This window comes from Ciconia boyciana, chromosome 1, assembly GCF_034638445.1.
Source record: "Ciconia boyciana chromosome 1, ASM3463844v1, whole genome shotgun sequence".
NCBI lineage: Eukaryota > Metazoa > Chordata > Aves > Ciconiiformes > Ciconiidae > Ciconia > Ciconia boyciana.
The window spans coordinates 122,866,102-122,885,190 of record NC_132934.1 but is presented as its reverse complement, the minus strand read 5'-3'; the positions used below and the strand labels follow the sequence as shown (position 1 = coordinate 122,885,190).

Genomic DNA, 19,089 nt, shown 5'->3' with positions numbered 1-19,089 from the left:
TAAAATATCCCTGACTTCTCGTCTCCTTCTCCATGTAAACATCTATTTTCAGAAGTGTAGCTTCTATTATTGATCTCTCGAGAACAACAAAGGTTTTGTTTTTAATTCTCGTCATGGCAATATATGTACCAAGTAGAAAGATTATCTATTTAGTAAAGTGCATTTGATGCTATTTCTGAACACAAGATACAAAATAGTATCCTAATGGTTTGCAAGTTTTATTTTTACAGTAATTTCCCAAGAACTCAAGTTCCCATCAATTTTCTGTCATTACAAGCCACTTCCTCAGTTGTGTTTTGCTAAAAAAAAAATTTTGAACAAGGGCTATTATATTATAAGAACAACCTTTTTTCCTGACATTTCATACTATCATTTCTAGTTAGTTCTCTCCACAAAGCTTCTCCCTCTCCTCTGTTAATTCAGTCTTGATATCTACACACTGATGGCATTTTTGTCATTTTACCTATTCCCATATACACAGCCAATTAGCCTCCTCAATCTTTCCCTGGATGACAGTTCCTGCAAGCACTTTATGATCTTTGCTACACATCTCAAAATTCTGCTCTCAGCTTCTAGTTTTATAAGTAAATTGGACTGTGTGAAATTGAACAGAATACATGCATGACAGTGATGTGGGGGAAATCATCTTTGAACAATTACTGATGAACGTGTATTTCAGACTATAGGACATGCAGGAGAAAGAGAGCGACCCCAGCTGCTGATAGCATCTATTTCCCTGGCAGGCTCCTCACGCAGGATGAGAGATCAGCTCTTCCCATAGACAAGGCCAAACTGTGGACACCTGCATATGGTTCGATTCTCTCCTTTCCAGGCAAAAAGGCTGCCAACAAAGAAAACCCATGGGCTGCTTCCAGGTTTACTTCGGTTTCCTTTGGTTTCAAGGCCACCAAACTTCAGATGTTTGCTTTGCATTGTGAACTGGCCTCTCCCAAGAAGCAGCCTCTGGAAAAGGTGACCTATCGCTCACCTTTGGACGTGGACTAATAAGGCGGCATCTCAGTTCCCAAAATTTTGGATAGGTATGAAGTCATCTTGGGACATCACGTCACAAAACCCAACCACTGACACAACTTCTCTCGCCTGTTCACCATCTGTCTGGCTGCACTACCCGAACACTGCCACTGCAAAGGGAGACAGTACCAGATCCACCCCACAGTCATCATGTTGGGCACGTACAGGACAGCCATCCAGATGTACTCTCTGTATTAGGGGCCCAAGCCCTGCCAGGGCACACACTCCCCCAGTGATAGTTCACAAGGGTCTAACTCAAAAAGCCCAAACACAGATGTTGGGAAGATGAAAAACTTCTCACTAACATCAGCCCTTCACATTCCCAGACCTTCTTCCAAAAGGAATTAACAGCAAAGCCCGCTCCTCACTAAGGCTTCCTTTCTCTCTTTCCGGACATTAAAAGATGACACTGATTTTACTACTGCTAGCTGTATTAACAACATACGAACAGTGGTTCAGCACTGGAAGAAGCTGTCCAGAGAGGCTGAGGAAACTCCATCCTTGGACATTTTCAAAACCCAACTGGACAAAGCCCTGAGCAACACAACCTATTTCTGAAATAAGCCCTGCTGAAAGCTGCCTCAAACTCAAACAGCACGCTCCAGACATCCCACCCAACTATATTCTTCTATATATATTTTTTTATTTTTATAATGAATGCTTGTAAAATTACAAGCCCGCAATTACAATCTCCATAGAAAAAAGGATGCTGAGACCTCATATTTGACCATGGGAAACCATTGCAAGACCTCTTTCCTCCTTGAAATGTCATCAAGTGAACTCTACAGGGAGGCAGGCAATGCACTTTGAGCAATAATAAAGTCCAAACTGCCTGAGTTTTCACTCCACTTCCCAGGTGGTTTTTGCAGCCTGCAGTGAGCTTTATGTTGCCATGGCTACTCTTACAAGCATTTCACCCCTCCTTTAAAGCTAATCACATCACAGCTGCAGTATAGACATGCCCTATCAGGTAACTCAGCCACAGATTCATTTTTTCCTCTACCAGCTCTGCAAATCTAAGATTTTATTTAAAGCAAGTTCATCCTTCTTAAGACAGATGCAAGTTTAAGTGTTACTTAGGGCATTTGTTTCACTACTCTTAATCTCTTAGCTAGCATTAAAACGATGGGTTTCTGTCACTGCATCTTCCAAATTTCAAAGTGTTGTCACATCTCTTTCATATCACAGTCTGACATAATTTGTTTGCAAAGGACATCCAAATCAGCCACCAGGACCAAGTGCCTGGGGAACTGCACTGTTTGTTGCACATCCTCAGTGAATCAGGAACAGTGCCTGCCTCTCCGGACAGGTCTGTGGCAGAGCAACCACTGCAAGGAGCATGATCAGCAAAGTCCCTGAGGTCAATTTGGTTTGTGTTCAAGAGTAAAAAAAACAATCTGTGCAGTGTTGACAGCTGCTCTTCCAGTCTTTCCTCCATCATGTTTTTCCTAAGCTCCAACTCTGACCAATATATAGGAATCTCCATTTAGTTCATGCATTATGATTGCTCTGGTTGCAGAGAAGAGCTAGAGTAGCCAGCTACTCATCACTAGAAAGCAGCCTGCTGAAGAAAGGAATTTAGCAAGTAGTTCTAAAAGCCTGGTTCCCTACAAACTTGTATTTTAGTGTTGATGGAAACTTTTACAAGCTCACATCCATGTAGAGACCCTAGTATCAAAGAACACCCTACTTTGTCATAACATTTCCTTAAGGTGAGGCTCTTAGCAGCCCCCTTCTCCTCTCCCTGGCTACAACCATGAAACTTGTAGGATTCCAGTTATTTTGGAGACACCCTCACTGCCACCTGCCAGCCAAGCGTGGCTGGAAACCCCTCAATGGGTTCAAAACATATCGCTGAGGAGAGGGACACAGATAAATGTATTTTAACAGCAAAACACTAAATTTTATTTCCATAGTGAAGCAGGCTGAAAATCTGCCAAGCTCAACCTCTTCAGGTCATTAAATTTAAATACACAGCAATGCTATGTTAGCATGGATAAACTCATGGTTTATGCACATGGGTATGGTCACAAAATTCTTTGGGTAATGAGTTTTTAGACATTCAAGATTTCCATGTTTGCAGATCCATGAGCAGCAGCCACAGCACACAAACAACCCCCCACAATCCACATTGAGAACACTGCTCAAAGCTTCAACTTCTCTGCAAACTCCTGATTTATTTGAATACTCTACGCTCTTAAAATTGCAAGGTTTGGTGCTACGGGTGCATTAGGAAGACATTGGCTGTTTTAATCTCTAGGTACTTATCTCATAGACAACTACCCAGCCAATGTAGGACACCTATCTTCTCAGCACTTCAGTTTAAGCTGCCTAAATAAAGCAGCAGTGCATACAGTGGCTTTTACACAAACGTGGTGATATTTCAAGCACAGCAGCCCATAGATTATGGGCATATTGTCCACAGATAAAAGATGTTATATAGAAATATATCATGTTGCGCTTGTGATAATCTGTACAGATGCACCCGGAAAACTGAACTGCTCCTCTACCAGGCTCAGGCCCGTTCTTCCTCAGCCTCCCTTAATGGTGATGCAGACAGTTGCACCCCACAGGCCTGACAGAGAATGTGCCAGCCAACACGTAATGCTCCTCTACCCCGCCATTTTGAGAAAAGCATCAGTGAAGTGGACTAGCATTTAGATACATTAATAATATAATAAATATAGATGAGATTTTTTTTTTTTTTAAATCTTTGTCCCAGGAGTCCCCCACCTCTTTCCCCTTCAGCCAGCATGGACGGCGGGGCCCACCAGCGGAGTGGTGCTCTTCATCTGCTCTGCTGCTCCCTTCAGGGCTGGGGAACTGGTGCAGGAACACTAACAGACGACCTGGCTACTCATTTTTGCCTATTTATCTCCCTCAGAAGACAATATTTTAATAGGCAGTCACCACGCAGTCTTTTGCTGTGCTACTCTGCAGAAAAACACAAACCAAGCACTAACTTGACAGGAGCTGGGCTTAAAGCTCATGTTTGACCAGTTGAGCATTTACATTGCAGTACTTCCTAGAGCGCTTCACCATCCCCAGGGCCAGTGGCACTGGGCTTCCCACCAACACGGAAACGACCTGCCCTCGCTGTGCGCAAATCACCCCTCCAGCACGTACAAATTGGGAACCTCCAGGTCTGTTATTTTAGGCAAAATAACAATACATTCACTCCAAAAATACAATGATGGGAAATACTAATAAAATCCAAGTGAAGATGAATATAGACATAATTAGAGATCATGTGCTAAACTATTGCTTCAAACACCTGAAACAGAGAAAGCAAAGCACAGTTACAGTCAATAAGCAAATAAAATAAATGGGCAGAGAAATTACACAGCTCATTAAAACTGCTTGAATATACATGGCAAGTCTAGCACAGGCCTCCCCTCTCTCAATCTGTCTCAAAAAGTGCTAAACTATTGCAGTACAAAATACAACAGCAGCCAAAATTTTGTCATCTGAATTATTTTGCTCTTAACTCAAAGTGCATTAATGAAATCAAAACATTCATGGCACATTCAGGTGTTTCAACACATCACTCAAGCTACAAGGCAAGGCTAGGAACGTGGTAAGATCACCGAGCTAAATTACCTTAAGTTCTAATAAAAAGTAGACCAATTAATCAAACTAAATACATATTAGTATTTTGGGCTCCTTTGGTGGCCAGAAGCTGAAACTTAGAGGGCAGATTTGGCAACAAGGGAAAGAGGAAGGAGAAGGCATTTGTTTCAAACATTTTGTAGCTTGGAATGGGTCAATTAAAAACCACAAAAAATTAGAGCAGAGGATTCTTATGAGTGTATCCCACATGTTAAGTGATGACAAACACACACAGAATGATAAATCCATTATTTCTGTGCTAAGTGATTTGTTGACTGGTGAAAAGGGACAATTCTTTTAGGCTCTCAGGTTGCAGGGAGACATTAACCAAACAAACTCCCTGAGGCACTAATGACTGACCAAAGAAATTGTGATGTTTCATAATTTCTCTTATAATTTCTGCGGACTTTAGTTTTGCACTATGGGTTATACACTGGATTGCTGCAGTATATCTTGTGAGGTGTTCATACCTGGTATCAGAACAAGTCTGTGTGTGGAGATGTAGATGGGCAGATTCATGTGAGCCCTCTGGACTATTTCCTGTACAGCTGCCTGTAACTTCAGGAGACTGTTACTGTGGTGGTCCCTTGCACATCTTTCATTGCTGCCTGAGCACCAGCCTTCACATAGCTGAGCAATGCTTTTTTTAAAAAAAAAAAATTAATTTTTCTTTTTCTGGGGGGGCAGAAGGGGCATGCTGGACTTCCTAGGTCGTTTCTGAGGTTGGTGGTGTTCTTGCAACAGACACACAGCAAGGGAGCCAGACCCAGGCCTGCAGGGTGCCACACAAATCCCAGAGGAATAAAGATGCTTCGCTTCCTTAGACAAATTCCTTAGAGAGTACAAACTAAATTTAGCCCAGAAAGTGACCAAAATACATCCTGTCCAGCAAGCTAATAAGGGTGCTCCAATCCAGGAGAAGCAAAAGATCACAGATGGAATTACAGAAACCGGGTTAATCTCTCAATATGCAAAGTCGATTCCCTGCTGAACTGGTGATCTCTGATCTTAATCACCCCAGCTCTGTCTGAGGATATTCTAAGGGAATTGCAGCAGCCAAACTAACACATTTAAGAAGGACAAAAAAAAAAAATTAGTCTTTCTAGTTACTTCCTACAGAGCAGACTTATGTTAAAAAATTAATAAACTAAAATATTTATCAAAGTCAGCTTTCTTCAAGCATCAAACTAAAGAGTTAAAAACCCAAACCAACAAAGCCAAAAAAGCACTCTGAGGTACTCATGTTAGGTCTCATCCCTATCTAATCAGAGAGGTTTGAATGAGTTTTCTTTTCACAAGCAAATAGATGATGTCATTAATTTTCTCCTGAGCCTTGAGGTTGTTGAAGAAGAGGATCTGACCTAATACCAGTTAATTCCTGCTGTGTGCAGAATTGTAATCTCTCCTGCAAACCAGATCTGACCTGGATTCAAGTCAAGAATTTTAAGAGCGAACAAAACGGGGTGGGGAAAAAGAGAATTACAAAAGAGATGTACATGCTATGCCTATGTATAACATGCACACAAATTTGTATTTGTATCAACACAAAAGTAGATCTGATATCAGATGCATATGCTACACCCCAATATTGAGTCAAGACATGCAGAATTAATTAAAAACTACACTGTGTTCATGTATATACCTACCACATGTGGTACAAAAACATTTAGCCGGACAGCTGTTAACATCCTTAAGCTCTACATTTCCTGTGTTTTAACATTAAAACTGTAAAGTCACTTACATATGTCCCATTTTCATGAACATTTTGACAACTAAAGAGGCTAGTAATCACACACAACTTAATTTGAGCTGCCACACTGTATAGCTGAAAGCTTACATATCTGCAGAGATTCACTGTAAAGCTTAAACGTAAATAAACTCATTAATATTAGAAGTGTGTGCGTACACACACAGAGGATTGTAGGCTTGTAAATAGCACAGGCATAACCACCTGGAGGAAGTACTTGGCAAAAACAAAGCCTAGAAGATCACCCCAGAGATTTTCATTTATTTGTCTCTTCACCACCTTATAAATCAAACAAAAGAACCCACACATTATGCTGGAGACTTGTTCTCAGCAACATCACACCCCTTGGAAAGTTTTCCAGTCGTAACCATGTTAATTACAACTCCAGCAGGCTTTTCCTTTTACAGTTGAAGTGACAGTAACTTTTCCACTAAAACTAGTCAACAGATTGCACTCAGGTTTCTAGAAGTTGCTATTTGCTCCAGATACAGCTCTAAGAAGTTCCAAGATTTCTTTTGGCTGAAAGTCTTGGACATAAGTAGACACGTAGAAACGAAGCCAGCCCAGAAATCTAGGGCAGCCCTGCACTGCTCTTACTTTTCCCAAACCCACGCAGGCCCATTGCCGCATGCTCCTCCAGCACGGTGAAAAACCCAGGTACGCCTGGGCTCCGTGCCACCCCCCTCCCAGGCCTCAGCTCACCCCCAAGGGGAAGCAACCTACTGAGCTCCTTGTAAGGGGGGGGGAAACGATGGCAGTCCTTAATTTGCACCTGCCTGAAACATTTCTTTTGAAGTGCTGAAGACACAGGTGTCCCACAAACACCCTAATGCATTATGAGCCTGTTGCAGCTTAATTTCCAAGTTGCATGCCAAGAGAGACAGCCATGCAAACACTAAGCAAGAGCACAAAATAAGAGCGAAAGATGGTTTAAAAGGCCCTCACAACAAACTGGAAAGACACAATCGCCATCTTACCCAACGCGTGCTATGGCATCCTTAGCCACTATGCTCTCAGATGGGTAAAAACATACAAAAACTCAAACAACGGCAAAACTGAGTCCTGTGACAAATAAAAAGGGCCCCAGTACAAATCAGGGAAGGTATCTACCCCAGCCACACATCAGCCTTTGAGAGCACTTCAAAAGGACCACCACTCTCCAGCCCACCCCAAGAAAGCATTTTAAAGGACAAGCCATCAACGCAGTTGCAGAGCAAAATCCAACTTACCAATACAAGTAATAGGCTAAAGCCAGGGCGATGAGTGTAGCGCAGACTCCAGCTAGCAAGCATATACCCGACTGGTTTACCAACATCTTCCCAATTTGTTATTGATTAATAAAGCCAAAAAAAGGAGGAGGAGAATTGGAACGGCAAAAATGGACGACGCGAGTCTTGGCTAGGAAAGCAAATCAGTCTTGACATGGAGGAGGGATTATGATGACAAAAGCACATCGAGGTAAATCTGGAAGCACTGCAGCTACTAAAACTCCCTGCTCAGCAGCAGGAAAAAAAAAAAGCTGGGTATTCTCTCCATTACGTGGCTTCATAAAACACCAAACTACAAAAGCCCCTCTTAGCTCAAGAATGAAGGTATGAATTGGGCATAAGTGGACTAATATTTAAAAGAGGTAACACTTCTCAATAAATATTACTGTCAGGTGGTGTTGCTGACAAACCAAGCTTTTGCTCTAATCCAATAATCTTCTTACAGCAAATTACCAGGCTACAATCAACTGGATTCGCTTGCATGGTGAGGTACGTATGTTCAGCACTACGCTTGACACTTTTTTTTTTAAAGAGCTGACAAAAGATTTTAACACAAATCTAGATTTTAACACAAAGGACCCTCCTGCTCCACCAAAGCCTGTCTCTTTTCTCCATGAAGAGCGAACACAAGGCTTCAGAGAACATCACAATAGAGAAAGGGTTTGGTCTGCATCCAGACTGCAGTCCTTGCAGTGCAGAAGGACTGCTCGCTTTCGCAGCACGATGTAGGGACATCTTTGAACTGCACAAACTAAAGAAAGGGACTCTGCAGCCAGCCAGGGAGCAGGCTCCCGGGTGCTTTGCTCAGAGGGGGACTTGGGACTCCACTGCCCTTACCCTTCCTCTGCAGGTCTCAGAGGAGAGCTCTACCCAACTAAAGACAATGGCATTTTGTCTCTCTTCTCCCCACTCCAAATTCAGGGCTTTTTGGGAGGCCTGAGCCACGGCAGGCACACTCCCGTGGCCTGGTTAACAAAAAGGAGATACTAGTGCGTAGAGAGGAAAGAAACAAGGCGGCAGCGGTTACACCCTACCCAGGCAGCAGGAACATGGTGCCGCCAGTGTGATTAAGGCTCAGGGGCCCGTCTGGCTATTCTGCACCATAATCTGGACAGTCCAGATAGAGAGACTTGAGGCTATGTCTGCACAGGGACACAACAGTTGGACCAAAGAGTGTGATTCCCATTCACCTACCATTACACCAACACAGCCCTTCGTGCAGATACAGTTTTCACTTGAGTAACTGATCCTCACCCGGTAAGAGTTAGGCCTGTAAAGGAGACGGGAAGAAACAAAATCCAAAACAAAATCTAGCTTAAATGCCAAAGAAAAATTAAAGTGGCAGTCACAGCCCCCCAACACTCCCATTTTCTGACCAAACTTTAGCAGCAGCACTATAGAAAGCTACAGCATGCTGTTAGCCCTTCTTAAACCCTTGGCTGCCCTCTAAGTGGAGTCACATAGATTTTAGGAGGTTTCAGTAAAGTGGAAAGAGACAGTACAAAAACACTTAAGATACAATAAATGGAAAAGTTTTACAATCAAAGAAACAGGCAATACTTGGAACTATTCAGCCAAAAAGGAAAAAAAAAAGAGGCTGTGAATTTAAAAATCACAGCCAAATAGGAGATTTTATCTGGTATTAAGTTCACCAGAGCTGGGTGGAAAAAGAATATAAGAAGCTGCCTCTGAGTTTAAAAGCAGACACAAAATAAATACGACATACTCCAAAAAGTGTGGTGAATAGGGTCCAGTGGAAATCAACTTCTCAAGCATGACAGATGCATCAGAACATTCACGAATTAAAGGAAAATTTCAGGTGCTCTCTATGCACCAAGTCAATAGGCCCTCCTGCCCTCTTATATCCTGTGCGAAGTCCAGGTCTATTGTAAAACCTTTTCCAACCTCACCTATAGCTCAACCGCATTTCTCAAGTGACTACACAGATAAAAGTCTTACTACTATCTACATCTTTGTCACTGAAGGAGTTAGCTTGCAACTAATTATCCCCAAGCAAGGAATTCAGTTTCTGTGGGCTCCAAAGGAATTTTTACTGATTGCGTTCCCCAATCTCATTTTGAGACTGCTCACACTGTTTCTGTTCTCAATTACAGAAATAAAATTATATTAAGTTATATTAAAATAAACCCCCAAACCCAAGAGACAAAAACATACAACTAGTTCAGAGATGACAGGAGGGTTCCAGACATGCAGAGTCTGTAAACTGGCACTTGCAATGTTTTCGTAGGTGAAGCTCAATCACCAGTTTCCAGGACTGCTGATCAATACTTTTGCAGTGCCCAATATTCATTACAGAAAATGCATATAATGGAATACAACTGGGCACAGGGCAGCCTCAGGATTTTGTAAATAAAAATCAAAACCAAAGTAGCAATTATCAAGAGGCCTCATTTGAAAAAAAAAAATAATTAGGATATTGCAATAACTGCCTATATTTGGAGCAAAGCTTACTTGGTATTTCTATTATAAAAGCAATTCTAAAATTATAGTGCTGATATTCAAACAGTGATTCTATAATACCAGCCCTTACATAACAAACAGAAAAGGAGTTATCTAACAGAAGCCCTATTAGTACAAAATGATTTGAGTAATAGGCCTCTCGTATAAAATAGATCAATGTTATGTAATTATATAATGTTGCCAATCTTAGTCTCTGATGATTAAGAAAAACCTCAGTAGTGTCTACTCATCTCTAAGACTACACAAAATGCTCCTCTCCACTTGGAGTGGTCGAATTTTCAAGCCAAGGGGGAATTCATGCTTTGTATTCAGATAAAAATAAACTACAAAAGAAGTTTCAGGAGTGTAAGTGCATCTACGCACCGAGCTGTGAACTTAGGGACCCATCTCCTTCTAGATAGATCGTGTGAATCTGGAAAATGCTTTGTGGCACAGTTTCCTTACTTGTTAAAACACGGATGCAAAATAAAGGATAAACAAAAAAGTCTCATCTGCAATCATTTGAGATAAGTGATATAAGAAGAATGATATACTTTGCTTTCTGGATGGAAAATTATGCAAAAAAAAAATCAACCCTAAACATAAGAAACAAAGAGAGCCAACAGGAGATATCTGTCAACATGCAAATGTGCTGTGGCTGAACAAGGAGAAGCTTCTGACTGCTGCTAAATGAAGTCTCAGCAAACACCGTATGCATGCCTACAAGCCCCTACCCAAGTTCAAAGCTTTTCTCTGAAGTGCTGCATACTAATTAGGAAGAAATCGAAAGTCTGTCTTTTGAGACTTGCTGAGCTGCTTTAAGTTTTAGGTACAAAACACTACCTTCTGCAAAAGAGGAGCAATATGATTTATTCTATGATTGCATCCACAGTAACGCACGATCACCAGTGCAAGCGAACTGGCAGGAGTGGGCAGGCTCTCGGGGCTGTCCGGTAGCAAACCCACCACCTTCCTCCTACCCCCTCCTGGGAGGAGGCTAGGAGACGCAAGACTCGGCACATTGGCTTCACTCGCTTACGCTTCATGCTTCTGTTCCAGTGTTTGCCACCACAATCTGAACTGCCAGGATGGAAAAGCTTAAATAAATACAATTATTTATTATTATGATGATTATTAAATAAGTAAATTAATAACACGTAAAGCAAAGGCCCCAGATGACACCAGAGCTATCCACACGCTGTCACAGCTGCAACACCGAGGAGAGACAGCAGGAAAGTTTTCCCCTGCAAGTGCTCTGCTATACTAAATCCAGAAATTCCCCAGAAGAACATTTGAATTATTTCCTCCTACAAATGTACCTCCAAACTGCTAACTGCTCACAGCTTACCAGCAATGGAGAAAGGCTGCTCTAAAAGATAGCCAAGAAGCAGATATATGCCACTCATTTGTAACTTTACAGTCCCCAGCCTTCTTGACAGATCTGTGACAAGTGAGAAAGACCAACCAGCCTACTGTCACCAGACTGACATTTGTCACATGGACAAGGATACCTCCTCTAGATATTTCTTTATAGGAAGTCTATGCTTCCACCAGCTTATCTTCTGGGGTTCGACCTGGGAAGGAGGTGGGGGCTGCGTGGAGGGGGAGGGAAGACGAAAGCCACTGTTCTGAAGTATCTGGGTGTGGACGACCTCCATCACAGGGGGAAGAGAGAGAGAAAGAAGTAAAAATCCTAAAACCAGAAGCGGTAGGTGTTCTGCTGGGTGACTGACTGTTACCAGGGCAGCTTAAGAGAAAACTCCATTGTTTTCCAGTCGGGAAGGAATATTAGGTGAAAAGTGTGGCTTGGAAAACCAACAGGTACAAAACCCAAACAGTTCTTCAGTCGGTTCACGCAAGCTGAATTGGCAGCGTGAATTGCACCAGGGAACTTGATCCTGCGGAGGAGGAGGAGGAGGAGGAGGAGGATTAGTGCAATGCTGCTTCATACAGTGCTGCGTGCAGTCTGCTATTCACAACCCAAAGGGTAAGAAAGCAAGAAAGGTAGAGCTGTACAGCAGGGCAGGAGCCCACATCACCCCCTTCTTCCTTGTACGGGATCCAACTTTTGTTCTCTTTCCTGTCACCTCGGCTGCTATCAGCAGCGTGTTCCTACCTGAACACAACGGGTTATTTCACTGACAAATATTTCACAAGGCTGTTATCAGTCTGAATTCATAATTATACTTGTGGTCAGATCTCTTTTTGCGTATACACAAAAGCAGGTATCTTTCTGAAAAGATAGAGCAGGCTATCAAGCAGACTGATAGCAAAAACAAATACATGCCGGACAAAGTTTTTTGTTCTGTGTTTTCACACAAGATTACACCAGCCCCTTCTGGCCTGAATACCAATACTGGCAGCAGCCACACACCACACAACCTTTTCAGGGTAAATGGAAAAAAACCCACCCTGAACAACAACAAAAAAACCCCAAAGCCCCAAACAAACCACCACAAAAAGAAAAAGCTCTTCTCTGCCACACAAATTTGAAGATCACACTTTGAACGCAAAGATGAACTGCATGCGCATGAACATGTGCTTTTGCACATGGTGAAATCTTTATAAATTACAACCAGAACACTTTATAAATACAGTATCCCACTCATTCAAAAAATTAACTTAGAAGTGGAAAGTCTGTATGCTGTTAAAGTGCAGGCTGTTGTCAGCCATTCAGCTGGGAAACTGAAGGGCAGCCACTCTGCAAACAGCCTATCTATTTTTAAATCCACACGACAGAAAGACCTGAAAAGAAACATCTACAGCTCTCCCCAGTTCTTAAGATCTTCCATCTCCTGGTAGCTTGGCATCCTATTGCTAAATAAGCCTCTTGTAGCATATATAGTTAATGCAAATCATTCTGAATTCTGCAGAGCAGGGGACCCTTCTATGGTAACACACACAGTCTTTGAAAGATGCTGCCAACAAAGATCAGAGATCCAGGACTGGTTAGCGTTGTCGCAATTCAGTTTCACTTGTTCAGCTTCTTCTGAACAGTAGCCTTTTAATGCAATGTTTGAGAGGGAGGTGACCTAAATATCCTTTTACTGAAGGCTGCAGGGATCCTTGAAATGACTAGCCCACTAGAAATGCATGCCTGGCTTGCACCAGCAAAATTCAGACAGCTACTTTGCATGAGGGCTGCTCCACAACTGACAGCAAAAGCACGGGAGTTTTCACAGATGCTCCCTGCTCTTTTTATCATTGTCTCATGTAAACTGGCTCTGACTGGACCTAGACAAGAGGACATTAAAATAATTCTGACACTGTGAGTACTTTCTCAGTCCTACAGGTGCCATGGTACTGATAATAATCTGACCATGGGAGATTTCTCAGTGACCTAACCTGAGCCAGGTGGGCAGCTGCCCACATGGAAATTTCTACATCTCTGTACCTTCCACTGCGTTGTTTCCACTTCCGTCAGAGACACACAAGATCACTGGAGCAGAGGTCATTTTCTGTTACCTGGCACAGTTATAAAGCACTGAAAGAAATGCAAAATGTGAAATTGTAGTATAAAAGTGGGCATCCATTTCTCTTGGGCTTCACAGCGTTTCAGAATAGTTGGACTGCCAAGGCAAAAGTTGCTCCCCATCATTTGAAAAATCAGAAGCTAATTAGTAAACAGAGGTGTTTATTGCAGCAAAGCCTCATATTCAAAAGAGCCTATGTGCCATACTCGAATTCTGGATGTCACCGCTGCTAGCTTGGCACTGCTCTTCAAAAGCTCCTCAGTCAGGCCAAGTAATGGTTTGGAGAAGCAGCATTTATGCTCTTATGATTCATTTTTATCTACCAGAATAATCCTTAGCTCGTCTGCAATTATATGCCAAAAAAATCAGATATTCAAGGATATTAAAAACTGCCTGCAATTCAATGCAATGTGTTAATATAGAACATATTCATAGACAACGAATCTAGCAAACCAGGCTAGCTTCATTTAAAATAACAAACAAGCAGACTGGTCTAATTACCAGAACTAATCTAAAAGAATCAATATTTCTCCAATCAAGACATATAACAAGAACCTTCATGCTATTTACTCAGCGATGTATAATTGCTTCTTGAGTCTGCAGTCTGTGCTGTTCACTTTCAAGCCCATGAAACATGAATTACTTCTTTTGATTCATTCTATTTAAACTCCTTTTACCTTTACTATAAGCATCCAGATTTTGGAAAAACCTGTAATAATTGAAACTTCACTGCATTAATAAGTATTTTTCTGTAACTAAGTTAATTACTTCCAGGCGACTGGGAGCTTATCCCATGCCTGGTTTGACTGACTGTTCACAAGTCCTTACTCCCAGGCACTGCTAAAGGCTCACTCTTAACTCATGCTTAAGGTCAGCATGTCCTGAGGTTTGCTTGTATAACTGCTTTTACAGTTATTACTCATCCCAGATCTGTACCAACAAGATATATCTTAAGCTAAACTGTTTTTTTTTTTTGTTTGGGGTTTGTTTTTTTATTTTTTTATTTTTTGTTTAGAATTTTTTAGCAAATAGATAATTTCGGTAGACTTGCTTAGGGAACAATTAACCTAGTAAAGCTGAGAAATTGGTAGTGGTAGGCACAGAGGGACGAACAGCCTTAACACAGTAGCACCTGCAAGTAGGCTGTAAGTTTATGTTACCAAATATCCCAGCACTACACTTGCCCACAGTCATAAACAGTGAAGATTTTTTCCTTCTGGGGCACACGTGACAATACCAAGTGGCATTGCTATACCTCCAGTCCAGGAAAAAGAACCACACGAGGAGATGCTTCGGTCTTTTGCTCCCATCTTGCAATACAAGACCCAAAGTACCCAGATGATTTCTGACTGAACAAGGCAAAAGCTCACAAAGCCGAGGCAAGGAGTATCTGCCCTGACAGCCATCCACAAGGGACCTGCAAAACAAGCCACTGCAGCCAGGCCCTGAGGTGCAGGTGAACAGCCCATGCTCGTGGCTGGCTGCTGTTCACCCAGCCAGTTCCAACATGTACACCCGTTCTCCGCCACGGTACGGCACCAGGAGTTGCCACAACAGCCCAGCAGCTGCATCACCAGCTCACAGCACACTGAGCTTCCTTCTCTCTGTTGTTCTTCTTACATCATGGCAGGAGCAAGGCTTGTTCTGTTTTGAGAGAGGTGTCCTTTGTTTGCCAGCCGTTTTCAATCACAAATGTATTTGGTTGTGTGATCTCCAGCTCCTCGGTCTCAGGCCGAGCTTCTCTTGCATATCAGGCTACTTGTCCCGATAAACTTGAACACCACAACCAAGTTAGAAAGGGAGACTTAAGAGGGGGACGCAGGTGCAGAGATTGCGCAAATGAACCCTTGATACCAAACTGGCCTTGCTGGTAAGACATAATAGTATTGTCCTGAAACACATGCTCCAACAGCATTTGTATTCCCATCTGTACTTTCTGCTGCTTTGGAAGATACTGTCAAAGGTCCTGAATGTGTGGCCTTCACAACTTAAAAAAAAACATGTGAAAACAATTGCTCCTGCAGCAACAGTGGCATTTTCAAAACAATTACAAAAGAGCAAGAGTAGATGCCGTTACAGCTTCTTATAAAGCACTTTTAGTTTGGATTATTTTCTTCTTCTCAAAATAAACATCCCTAGGAGATCCAGTTTATAGTTCCTTGGTCCTTGATTTGCACCAGCTGATCCCACCAGCTAGAAATGGTCCCTGTGCCAGCCCAGAGCAGTGACCACCCTGGCAGGGCTGAACAGCGCTGGGTCCCGGGCACAAGCATAGCCAGCATTGTCCGACAAGGCTGCTCTTTGCCTAAGCTTTCTGGGGAGCAAAGCTTACTGGGGTGAAGTCCAAGCGTTTTCAAAGATTGAGAGGACCAAGTGCTTCACAAAACACAGTTGTCATGCTCACTTCTTCCAAATAAAAGTCACAACAAGGAGAGCTGATCTTCTGGTGCCCACCTCTTATATGTGGGCTCAGTAGTTAGATGAGACATACTGAAGTGAAGGACGGGGAAACAATATTCGCCCCATCCTGAAAGAGTTCAGAGCAACACCTTCCACCCTGCAGAAGAGTGCTCCATGCTATAATGCACCTAACACACCCAGACCTCCTTGAGTGTTTCTAGACTACCAAGGAAAACTAGTCCTTTTTCATTTTCATAGTGTCCCAACTCAGTGTGCTATCTATTAAAAACAGATAGGAGAGAACATTACTTCTGCATGTTGTGCAAAATTGACTCTTAGCTTAAAAACCACACAGCACCAGACTAACAGCAGGGATCGTATCTCCGGTAGCAGATTTTCAGAACATCAGTCTGCCAGCGAAGAGGCCTCTGTCTTATGGGCTTTGAAATAGCCCGTTACCACAGCGTCCACATTGGTAAATTAAATATGAAAGCAGAGAATGTAACTGGTTTTCCGATGTACTTCGCATTTCTCCTTGCTTGAACTATAGAAAACTCTTGAAATTGTGACTGCCATGACTGCTTTTGTGAGCTGCTTTTTGGTCTAGCTTGCTGGATATTTATGTCCACAAGCACTTTGCAAAGATTTTTTTTTTCCCCTCTCTGTGGCCCCCAACTAAGTTTATTGGAAGATTCAATTTTCATATAATTGTTACAAATTGTAACACCAGGAAGTCTGAGAAAGATAAATCCCCTCATGAAGACACACAATAAGGACAATAGCAGCAGATGATACCTATAGGGCCTCTGCCTATGCATAAACCCCTACAGGAGGGGACGGCTGCTATGGCAAACACTATTGTAATTTGGCTTCCCCGTAATTCAGTCCCTCACCTCCTTGACTGTGTGCCTTTTGGTACCAGTTATGCTTTGGTTCATGAAAAAGAAATTTGTTCTGCAGAAGCATCCAGCGGGACACTGAAAAGCTCTCAGTACTTTCTCTAATCCATATTAATATCTATGGACCCGCTCAGGATTTATCTGAACAATCAAGAAGGTGAAGGCTGAAGGAATTATTCATGGGATTATTCAACCCATGCAGCTTCCAGTATGGCCATTCACTTCATTCAGAACATTTCGTTTCCAGATTATTCCTCCTTGCAGGTTCTAGCAACCCAAGATAAGACACCCAGGCACACACTACACAAGGGGCACAAGCACCAGGCTTGGCAGCCTGCAGGGCTGGGTACAAGAAGCCAAAGTTCTCTCTTCTCCAAACAGAAACAGAACTTGAAAATTCAAGAGCTGTGCACAATTCATAAAATCCTGCCCCCAAGCATATTTTAGCTTCTCAGTAACATGCACACTGATAGCCTTTTCAGGCCTTACACACAAAGAACAGCAAAAATTGCAGCCATGTAAGCTGAAAAATATGCTACAAAACAGCAAACACATAAAAACAGGCTTTCGTGTATTTCTGGGGCATTGCTCTTACACCAATGGCAACAAGCCTGGGCAAAAGCATTTTGCAGAACTGGTTTTGAAAGTAGCTGGTCACCATGACACTGTAACAAGTCTACTTTCATGAGTCAACCTATTGGGTCTCCCTCCACCCACCAAAGTTGCAGATGGTCAGCAGTTATTGCAGATTCAGCTGCAATAACTAATTTTGGGGGGTCAAATTTTTATCCAAGAATATTTGGGGCTCGCAGAAGGTGGTTATTTGCCCACCTAATATGATCTGGGATAAATGCTTTAATTTCCTCTGTAGCAGGAAACATCTTCAAAAGGGATGTAACTTTGCATGGGGTCAGAATATATGCCCTGAACACTGACTACGGCCAATCCAGTATATACTGCCCTGTGAATCAGAGCTTTGAGAAATATCTCACAGAAATGAAAGTTTCTTAGGAAAATACTTGTCCTATAACAGACCTTGAAAGTTTATAGAATACTAAAGCAACACTCTGGGTCTTTGCAAAATCACCAAGATTAAATTACTTTCCTATAAAAAAAAGCTACTAATAGCCCATGAAGGGGCAGGGTATCAGAAATCATCATTAAAATGTCAACATCTGACACTAACCACTCCGAGGTTTTAAGATCTTGTCCTAGAAAAACCCTGTCCTATTGCTGTGTCAGTGAGATCTCATCAGCTTTCCGCTTTGGCTGTCACCGTTTAGAGGAGAAACTACAAAAAAGGGCAAAAAGAAGGAAGTTTGTTGTAACAACTTAACATTTCCATATCAGATTACTGGACAAAATTTAAGGCTGTTTGGAGTAAAGGCAGCCTAAGATGACCTCAGTGTCAGCATTCAAGACATTTCTAAGAACTCTGTGAAGGAGGTCCTCAAAGTACTGTTAAGGCCACAGTTCCGCCTCTACATTTAAGGGGAGAGGCGATAGTTAAGTATTTCTAGAGTCCTCTGGAGGTTTATTTGTGGTTAAGTCTTTGCTGCAATGATTACCAACAGATAGAGCATACATGAGAGAGCAGGAGCAAACACTACAGCAAGCAACAAGCTGAAGCACTGGTTTCGTCCCTAAACGAAAATCCTCTGAGTGGGAGACTTTTGACGCCTCTCCCAGCAATTCATACAGCTCTATGAAAAGAACAGGATTTGCACCCCCATTTTTTGCTAAAAGCATCTTATTGCTATAGACAAAACGCAAATACAGAAATGTGGGGGAAGATTTCTTTCTTACCACCACCACTGGGGACCACTTCTGGCACCTGGCAACACTCAGAGCAACAGGAGAATTCCCATCTCCTCCCTCCAGGGAAGTACCACTGTTTATGTTTCAAGAGATTTGCTTTCTCATTTGCCTATAAGCAAAAAAGACATTCTTCAATGAATGAAGGTAAAAATATTTTGTTTAGAAGCAAAATACAATGCAAACAACATGCAGCTGCTGACCCAGGTCACAAATTCTTTAACTCAAACTCTTCTTATTAAAATTACCCATCTTTCTCTTTTCTGTGGGGAAAAAAAACCCCTACTTAATCTCTCTTCCCATGTACTAGTATTACACTCTGCTCCACAGATACCAACTATTGCTTTCAGAGGGTCTAACTGGCACGTATCTACAAAATTAAAGGC

General features: G+C 42.3%; 1 protein-coding gene across 7 annotated transcripts in view; it reads right to left on the bottom strand.

The window, feature by feature from the left end:
* AGPAT3 (1-acylglycerol-3-phosphate O-acyltransferase 3) overlaps positions 1-19,089 on the bottom strand; it is a 108,019-nt gene that overhangs the window by 44,234 nt on the left and 44,696 nt on the right. For 3 of the 7 annotated variants that reach the window (XM_072847523.1, XM_072847514.1, XM_072847551.1), the window contains one exon: positions 18,695-18,815. The exons of the other annotated variants lie outside the window; for them this stretch is intronic. The gene's annotated coding sequence lies outside the window, so the exon portion shown is untranslated. The remainder of the gene's footprint in view (positions 1-18,694; positions 18,816-19,089) is intronic. 7 annotated transcript variants of the gene reach the window in all.